This window comes from Cryptomeria japonica, chromosome 5, assembly GCF_030272615.1.
Source record: "Cryptomeria japonica chromosome 5, Sugi_1.0, whole genome shotgun sequence".
Taxonomy (NCBI): Eukaryota; Viridiplantae; Streptophyta; class Pinopsida; order Cupressales; family Cupressaceae; genus Cryptomeria; species Cryptomeria japonica.
In genome coordinates this window covers 761,866,559-761,876,228 of record NC_081409.1, presented here as the reverse complement: position 1 = coordinate 761,876,228, position 9,670 = coordinate 761,866,559, and positions in this window count along the sequence as shown.

The following is a 9,670-nucleotide window of genomic DNA, read 5'->3' as shown; positions in this document are numbered from 1 at the left end:
TAAATTTATGGTAAAATGAATTTGTGGACCAACTTTCCTTAAAAAGAAAGCTTATGCATGAAAAATATTAAAAAATAGCTGGCACAAATGACGTACTTTCAATTTTATTTTACCCATCTTCATTTTTCAATGAAATATTTTTATTAGATCTTAAAAGTAACAAATCATGTCATTCAATACACTTAATACACATCTCCAATCCATTGACATGGTAAGAAGGGGGTCAACACAGACATGCCAGAGCTTTGCATAGAGTAGATAAACAACACAAAAACCATCAAAAGATTAAAAAGATGCATTCTAAAGACCTGTCCTACAAGAAGAACAACAGCAACAACAAAGATCCTGTAACACGAGCAAAACCTAGCATTCTAAATGTGATCACAACAAAAATAAAGATCCTAACCCACCGAGAAACCATTCACCTGTCTCAAAGCAAGCTCAGATCAATAACTATTGTCGATTACTGGCGGTGTTATTAGCCAGAACAATAATTTCCTATTAGAAGAAAGGACTTAGTAGTTAAACACTTTTTGCTGTCTCCAGCAAAACCTAGCATTCTAAATGTGATCACAATAAAAATAAAGATGGTAACCCACCAAAAAACTACACAATGCACAACACCACTCACCTGTGCAACAAGATTAATCAAATGGAGTCCTAAGACCAGTAGGCATGTGTCTCCAAGAAAGCTCAGACCAATAACTACAGGCTATTACTGCTGGTGTTATTAGCCAGAGCAATGTCCATTACTGGTGGTGTTATTAGCCAGAGCAATAATTATCTATTAGAAGAAAGGACTTAATAGTTAAACATTTTTTTGGTGTCTCGAGCAAAACCTAGCATTCTAAATGTGGTTACAATAAAAATAAAGATCCTAACCCACCAAAAAACCACACAATGCACAAGATCAATCGGATGGAATCCTAAAACCAGTAGTTATTACTGCTGGTGTTATTGGCAGAGCAAGAACTTCCTATTAAGAGAAAGACTTAGTAGTTGAACACTTTTTCTTATTTTAAATTTCTCGTTATTTGTGTATTAAATCATTTGTAAGAAATATTTTTGGAAGATGAACCACGCTGACACCAGCTACTAATGAAAGGAAGCTGATCAACTGCCTAATGCCCATAATCGTTTGCCAGGATATGCACCAATAAATTGGTGAGTTTATGATTAGGAACATTAACTCTTTTTCATAATTAAATTTAAATTAATTGATGTCTTCCACTGACAGCTGGAAGTGGCTATACAGCCACATAAAAAACAAGTTATATAAGGAACTTATTACTGCATTAGCCACTTCCCTGACAGTCCCCTCGTTTCAACCCCATTCCCAAGGAGGCTTCAACAAACAATAAACAATAAGTTATTAAAGCTTTTTAAAAAATCACAACGTAGGACTTCTACCAATGGCAGAAAAATCTGACGTTTGGAGTCTTAAGAAGTTTGTGAATTCAAATGCTAGAGTGGATTACATTAATGATAAATGATTGAATTTTAGTTAATAGAATTTTATTATAATTATATGTATAAATAAGAATGTATATATAATTGGTACATAAAATCTCTATAAAGTGGAGATACTTTAATAATGAGGTCTGTACATGTGGAAAAATGTATACAGTTTACAAACCACATTTTCACTAATTATTCTTATAAATCTAATTTTATTATTATTTAACTAGTAGTGGCACGGATTTGCCATGCAACACACAGTCGATAGTGGATGGGTTTGATATACATGAAGGTGGAGTGAAACCAGGGCAAAAGGCAAAATGGTAACTAGAAATTCTTATAACTTAGTAGTACGTACAATATTTATTTTGATATGGTAAAATTGATTTATAAAGATATTTTCATAGAATATTATTTTAAAACTAACTTTTGATTTTTTGAGTCAATAGCTGAAATTAAAAGATATACAAAATGATATATATATGTGTGTGTGTGTGTGTATAAATTTGTGTGTGTGTGTATATATATATATGCCATAAATACGTTATTTAAAATGTCAAATTTTCACATATATGTTTTGTTTTGTTTAATAGAATACAGATTTAATGTTTTATGTATAGAGAGAGAGAGACACATATATGTGAATGTGTATTTATAACTAACATACAAACTAATATATTAATTAAATGGATGCAAAAACTATTAGATTTGTAATATTTGCATATTTGTAAAGTGAAAATGTGAAGAATGGAGATGTGTTGTGCCATAAAAGAAATAAAATTTTGTTTTTAAAATTGACATGATTCCTTTGTTTTAAATATCATATTGAAAACAAAGTTTACACATATTTATTTTCGATTATAAAACATATACAAATGTACATATGTAAGGTGTATACATATAATTGATATCTACATGCATATATGTAAACTTATATATGAAATAACTTCAAGATTAGTTGGTAGCATTATTTTGAGAGTTGGGTGCAATCTAAAAAAAAGTATGCATAGTAAGGAAATTACTTTACCTTTACAAATATTTGAGAGAAAAAGCTATTAAAATATACATAGCTATATGTATTTGTATATGTACAACCCTATTTTATTAGATATTCTATATTTTCCAACAATAGTTGTATGAAATAAAATATAATCATATTCATAATACATAGATATGTGTACACAACACTATCTCAATCTACAATATTGTTTCTATTTGTGTGCCTACTTTAGATTTGAAATAGTAAATATAGATATAATTCAATATCATGACTATACAAAGTTGTATACAATTTTATTCATATAATGATAGGGAAACTACCATACAAAGCCAATGCACCTTAAGCATTGAAAAGTCTATCATACTGGGTGAGGTATTAATATCACAAGAAAAAAAAATGTTTACTTTAAGTGAGAGTAATTGATTCTTTGTGTTACTATTATTTTATTTTCACAATAAAAAAATATTTTTCATATATATTTTATTAAGTAATTAATTAGCTTGAAACAATCATTTTCTTAGGTTTTATTTAATTTACAAATAGCATAAATTAAAGATTAATATATGCCTTGAAATCAAAGATTGAAAGGTGATTTAGTTTATATCAATAGTAGTAAAAGGATCCATGAAATAATATTAATGATTCAGGCCATCTTATAAAAGTAAATGAATATAATAACGCATATATTGCATATTCATAGGGAGAATCTTAAATAGGTTAGCTTGTGAACGTCTAACAATGCGGATATTGCACATTCATAGGGAGAATCTTAAATAGCTTAGCTTGTGAAAGTCTAACAATGCGAACATACAGTCTGAGGGTTATCCAATATAACCTTAAAAGAAACACCACACCCCATTCTATATATATAAGCATAAACAACTTGAATTTGAAACCCTTATGAGTAAATACTAATAAAAGTTAAGGCATTAATATTTGTGGTCATTTTATATTATACAACATGTAAAGTAGGGGTAGAAGGTAAATTATATTGTATAATAGTAATCATTTAAGTCACCACGCTCTCCATATCATTGAATTCTTCAAGAATACAAAACAAGATTTGAGTCATATGAATGTTATTGTACAACCTGTAATGGTGAAAAATTAGGGTTTCCATCATTAGAGAGATGTACCATTACATTCAAAAGTGGGATTAATCCAATAGATCTAATCCCAAATGAGGAATGATGGGGACCGAATACTAATTGGATTCAAGGTTGTGTATGAATTAATTACCCTCTTTTGTAAGTTGAAATGCTAAATTACTACAAAATGCTAAAAAATAAGGTAAACCTGAGAAGATAGTGAGCTACAAATGTGGGATTTTTGCATGCACTTGGATCTGAGCAATATAAGCCAAGTTGGATCTGATCCCAAAAATCTCCAAAAATGTCAAGAGCGAGGAGGTGCACGCCTTGGTCCTCCTACTTTTTTGCATGCCGAAAAGTGCTGATTCATCTATGCAAATAATGCTTATTCTGAAGATTGCATATTTGTACTTGTTTCTTGCACACATAATGAAAAAAAATGGGTTGGGAATAGGAGTTTTCCTAAGTCAAACCTCGATAAGAATCAACCTTGAATGAAATATTATAAATACTTGAAATAAATGATGGAAATGTATACCTCAAATCTACAATGACTGATAATGATGCTTTGCTTCTTGAATGTAATCACATATGTTGTATGAAATGACATGGACATGACAAAACCTTAATCACACACACATGCTTGCAAATGAATGATGTAATGTTGCTCCATAATTGATAAATGAATAATATCCAGCCTTGAAGACCTCTAGAGATGCTTGATGATGAATGCCTTAATGCTTGATTGCTTGTGCTCTGATTTCACCACCTATGGATGTATTGTATATCAAAATGAGAGGGGAAGAAGTCCTTATATACTTTCTTATAATTTATTATGTTATTTTTTTGACATAGGCTAACATGAAGCAAGCTTTCAGACTACTAAATTTTGTGATAGGGCAAAGGGTTCAAATAGAGCCCAAATTAGGGAGGACCAAGGCACTGCTCCCTAGTCCTACCCCATATTTGGGCCAAGGTTAAAGTTCCCAGCAAGGTAGAATATGATATAAAGGCCATTATTGCATGATATAAGCATAAATGGGTCCTAGTTAACCTAGTCAAAATTACAAAGGGTACAATTTTAGGACTCTACATTTAGTCCCCACTTTAGCAAGAGTATGAGCTTACATAAATACTCACAGTAAAGAAGATGAAAGAGAGATGAAGAAGAACATGGAAAAAAGTCACAAGGAGCATAAAATATCACTAATTTTGAAGAACCAAGCCCCCCCAATCTTAGGATCTTAAATCACTCAAACATATGCAAGGGCACATAAAACAAGACAAAAACCAAAAAGAAAAACAATGACAAAAAGGTAAAACAAAGACAATAGACACAAAAAGACACACAACAAAATCTAAGAGCCAAAAACAAGACCTCAAATCAACTAGCCAAACAGAAATTGATATCAAAATGTCTCAACAACTAATATCAGTCTTGAAAATACCATATCATGAACACTAGTAATCACATAAAAGAGAAAAGAAAGCATCATCCATGAACTATCAATAGAAAATCCATGAGTTCATGAGAGGGAGAGAGAGATCATGAATACACACTAGATGTGTTTTTCCAAGTGATTCATGAGAATAATGATGAGAGAGAGAACATAGACACCCTACCCCTAGATGTTTGCATCTAGGTGATCCATGTTGGGGAGGAGAGTAGGAATAGTCTAGCCCTATTCTGCTAGTTCCACTCATCCTCATGCATGTGTGCAAGTGATGTCTAGTTTAAAGTGTATAGCACCCCATGTAAGATTTTGTATCCTCTGGTTTCGAGTGTGCTTCAACCTGTTTAAGACATGTAATGTAAATTCAAATGCTAAGAGGAATTGTGTGTGTAAATGTAAATGCCAAGAGGTCAATGTGTAAATGAAATGCCAAGAGGCAAATGGGTAAATGCAAATGGCAAGAGGTGAATGATAGAGACATGCCTAGTTTCGAGGACATCCTATGTAAGAGTTTTGCTTCGATTTTCGTGATGTGTAACCCCATATAAGACATATATAAAATATTGTGTCTGATTTTAGCCATGATGCATCTCATGTAAGAGTTTGTTTCCTCTCGTTTCGAGAATGAACACCCCATTTAAGACATGCAAAAATGATATGCCAAAAATATAATACAATATGGTACAAAGGGAGCGATATGGGTGCCCCGCCTTAAGATGTCAACTTTTATGTTAATGTCTTAAGGAAGCTAGAAATAGGGATGAGTAACCTTCAACACCAAGGAGATATCTTTTAGGCAATAGTTTCATAAATCCAGGATAGAGAGGGAATACTCTTCAAGAAAGGCTAAGATAGTTGAAAAATAGATATCTTGTAGCAAGTGTAAAGGAGATCCTTTCTCAAAATACATCTACCTCCAAGAGTAGTTTCTTGAACAAACATAACATCTTCTACCAAATGAAAGGAAGGGGAATATGAATTCATACCATTTCTAGGTGATACAGATTCTTGATTAAGGATGACATACTTTTGACCCAATGTGAGGGGGTAAGTTAATGATAGGTATACATCACCAAGTGAAAAAGACATTGTAGCCAAGGACATACACCTCTTACATAAGAGAGAATCCTTGAGAAAACAACAATTTCACATAAGGAATGACATAAAATCATAAGTAAACACCACCCAACAAAGGAAAAGTAGATCCTTAGAAAGGATAAGAGAGATAGAGAGGGAAATCATTGCCCCCCAACTGTAAGGACAATGAGAAGAATTACACAAATTCCAAAGAGATGTTTTTCATAAATACATACCATTTCAAACAAAGAATAGGTCCTAACAAGGGACACAAATGTATGTGCATGAAGGATAATTTTATCTAAGAAAGGACATCAAGCTATGAAAAAAGCAACACAAAAGAAGATGTAAACTTCAAAGAGAAAGAGGAAGAAGAAGAATTACAAACTCTTCTAAGGAGAGATTAGATGTAAGAATATGCATGTATATACTCACATGAATAAATATCAATGCAAGAAATGACATTAGTAGATGTAAAATGTAGCTCTAAAGAAGAGGTGATCTTCAAAGAGAGAGAGAGAGAGAGAGGAAGAAAGAAAAATCACAAATTCCCCTAAGGATGGATTAGTCATTAAAGACATGTCATTATATGCAAGAAAGGATATCAACATATGAAAAATACAAGTCTCCAAAGGGAATTGTGATATTTTAGAGAGCAAGAGAGAAAGGGGAAATTTAATCCTTGCCCCCCAAGCAAGAAGACAAGGATAGATTAGGGGCAAGAATCACACATTTACTTACAAGAGATTATTCATAAGAGACATGCCATTTCAAACAAGAATAGGTTCTATCAAGGGACACAAATATACTCAAATGAAGGATAATTCTATGCAAGAAAGGACATCAGGTTATGAAAAATGCACTCTATGAAGGAAATGGTAAAATTTTAAAGATAAGAGATAGGATAGAGGTAAAAGAGAATCATGTTGTACCCCAAGATGTTTGAAATTGAAAAAGAACCATCTCTAATGACAAAGAGCCCCAAATTAAGTTAACTAATTGTGTCATAGGGTGAGGAGAAACACAAGGATGAGAGGAGTAATAGGGGACCACATTTTACCTTGAAAGAGAGCAAGATCTATTGAAAGACATATATGAGCACAATCGTATTGTTCTTGAACAAATTCCTTAAATGCTTTACAATTTCCAAGAGAATGAGAACCACCATGATGAAAAATACAATATTAACTTCCTTCTTTATGCTTTGTGCTAAACTTCACAAAAGTAAAAACAACACTCTTGTCATACTTCAATTTCTAAAAGATTCTAGTTGCTAATCTTTCCTTATCATCCGTAGGTGTAGGATTACTCTTTTGAGATTGAGGACAATAGTTATTATTAGAAAAAGAAGGATTGTCATTATTGATTTTAACTTTTCCACAATCAATAAGTCCTCTCATTGCATTTTAAAAATCAAAACAATCATTAGCATGATGATCATAATTTTGATGAAATGAACAAAAAGGATTTTTTGAAGAAGCAATTTTAGATTCTCTATGAATTATTTGTCTTACAAGATGATCTTTGAAGTCTTGAATCCTAAGGAGGGCATACATAAGATATTTACAATCATGTCCGAGGCATTCTATACTGATTTGTGGAGGTTTTATAGGGACTCAAATTCCTTGTTCAAATTTACCAAATCCTCGACCTCTAACACCTTGTTTTGATATTATGTTAAAGTCATTCCTATAAGAATTTGTTTTTGATAAAGATAAATGGGTTTTACAAGGACCCGAAACCTAAAGTTTTACAACATTTGGCTAATAGCCAAACCACCAAGAAACACCAACAAAACAGGGGAGCAATCTCGATTAGAAACAAAACAAAGAAAACATAGAATAACAAGCCAAATAAAAAGAAAAACCTCTCAGTTAAGGGAGAGCACCAGATCCTTATTCATTTGGATGGAAATCTTGTTGACTTCCTCGAGCTCCTCCATGATCAATCTAGAGGTACCCTTGTTGCTGCTTCTACTCGTAGTTCTAGAGCTGGGTCTAGTGGTTTTGTTGTCTAGAACAGCCATATCATCTCCTCCAAGATCTTTCACTAGATCACTGTGATAGGATCTATATTCAGCAACAATGGTATTAATCTTTTCAAGCCCCTCAATGTTGTTTTTCATGGATTCTTTACAAATGTCAACCAGGTTCTTGAGATTTTTCTTAATCTTAGCCATGGATTGTTCCACCTTATTAATCCTTTGTTCGAGATTGCATTTCAGCACATCAACATTCAGGAAGAGTTTTTGTGTCATAATCATGAGTTTCTTCAGTTTGCTGGGCTCAGGGGAAGTAGTGAAAATATCAATTATTTCTTTAACCCCCATTTTAAGGGTGTTAATTTCACGCTCGACCCACTTCCAGTAGCTCTCCTGGCTTCTGGTAGCTTCTATGAATAGATTCATCGGACTACCAACCTTCTTATTTCCACAGCTCTCCTCATTTGCTATGGTCCCCTATTTTTCTTTCTAGACATTGATAGGGATGTTTAGTTTAATCCCTTGGTCCGTAATCTTTGGACTGTGATCCTTAGCTGCCAGCTTTTTCTTTTTGGTGAGGGGTTCGGCTTTGGAGATTAGTTTGTTGTTAGTTTTGTATTTTCTAGCCACCCATCTGGGGGGATTCTTGTTGCTGAGCATCCTAGGAGTGATCATCATCTCTCCTTCATCTGCAGGTTCGTATTCAAGGTCATCAACAAGAACCTCACTTTCTTCTAGGTCCATTTCTAAGTTAGAGACATCTTGGACCTCCATCTATAGACCAATCTTAGCTAGTGGGGGCACAATTTCAAGGGATTTAGCATGATCCATGATAAGGACAATAAGTCCCTCATGGAGAACAGGGTTGTTAGGGTTCTCCAGGTGCTTTTCCAGGCTATTCTCAAGGAGGAGGCTAGATAGTAGGGAACATTGATAATTTTACCATGCTAAAAATGATTTAAGATAGTGAAATGGTAGGAAAAGATGCTTTCATACCTACCATCGAGGGTGATATACCTCATTATAAACTCAGCCATGTCAGCCCATAGGACCATGATGTCTTTTCTATTATAGCCACCATCGGCAATCTTGGTGACTCTAGAGCGCTCCTTGTCTTTGTTAAAGAAACTCGACAAGTCCTCCTCCCTAGTTTTTCTATTCCTGTAAAATCTTCTTCCAGTCATAGCCAAACCAGTGACCATTGCCACCAAAGTTTCATCAATTTGATAATCGACACCATAAGCCCTGAGACTCCCTTTTTTCCATCCGTTAACAAAGGCCTCCATAATAAGAGGAGAGGGGTTGTGAAGCTTGTCCAAGTAGGGGATGAGACCACAATCGATTACCAATCATAGAAAATGGGCCACACCCAAAGGATATCCAAACAGTAGTAGAAAAACCACACAATGAGATAGGAAATCTAGTCACCGAGGAGGTTTCTATATTTTTTATTAGGGAAAAGCAAAAAGAGTCATTTCCCCATCAACTCATTCATGTCATGATGAGGGGTCATTGATTAACGTAGTAATCATTACGTGCTAGATCACATATATTTTTGGGGAAATCATCCTTGCTACTCCACTAGTTGGTTGCCATGTATCCCACCGCC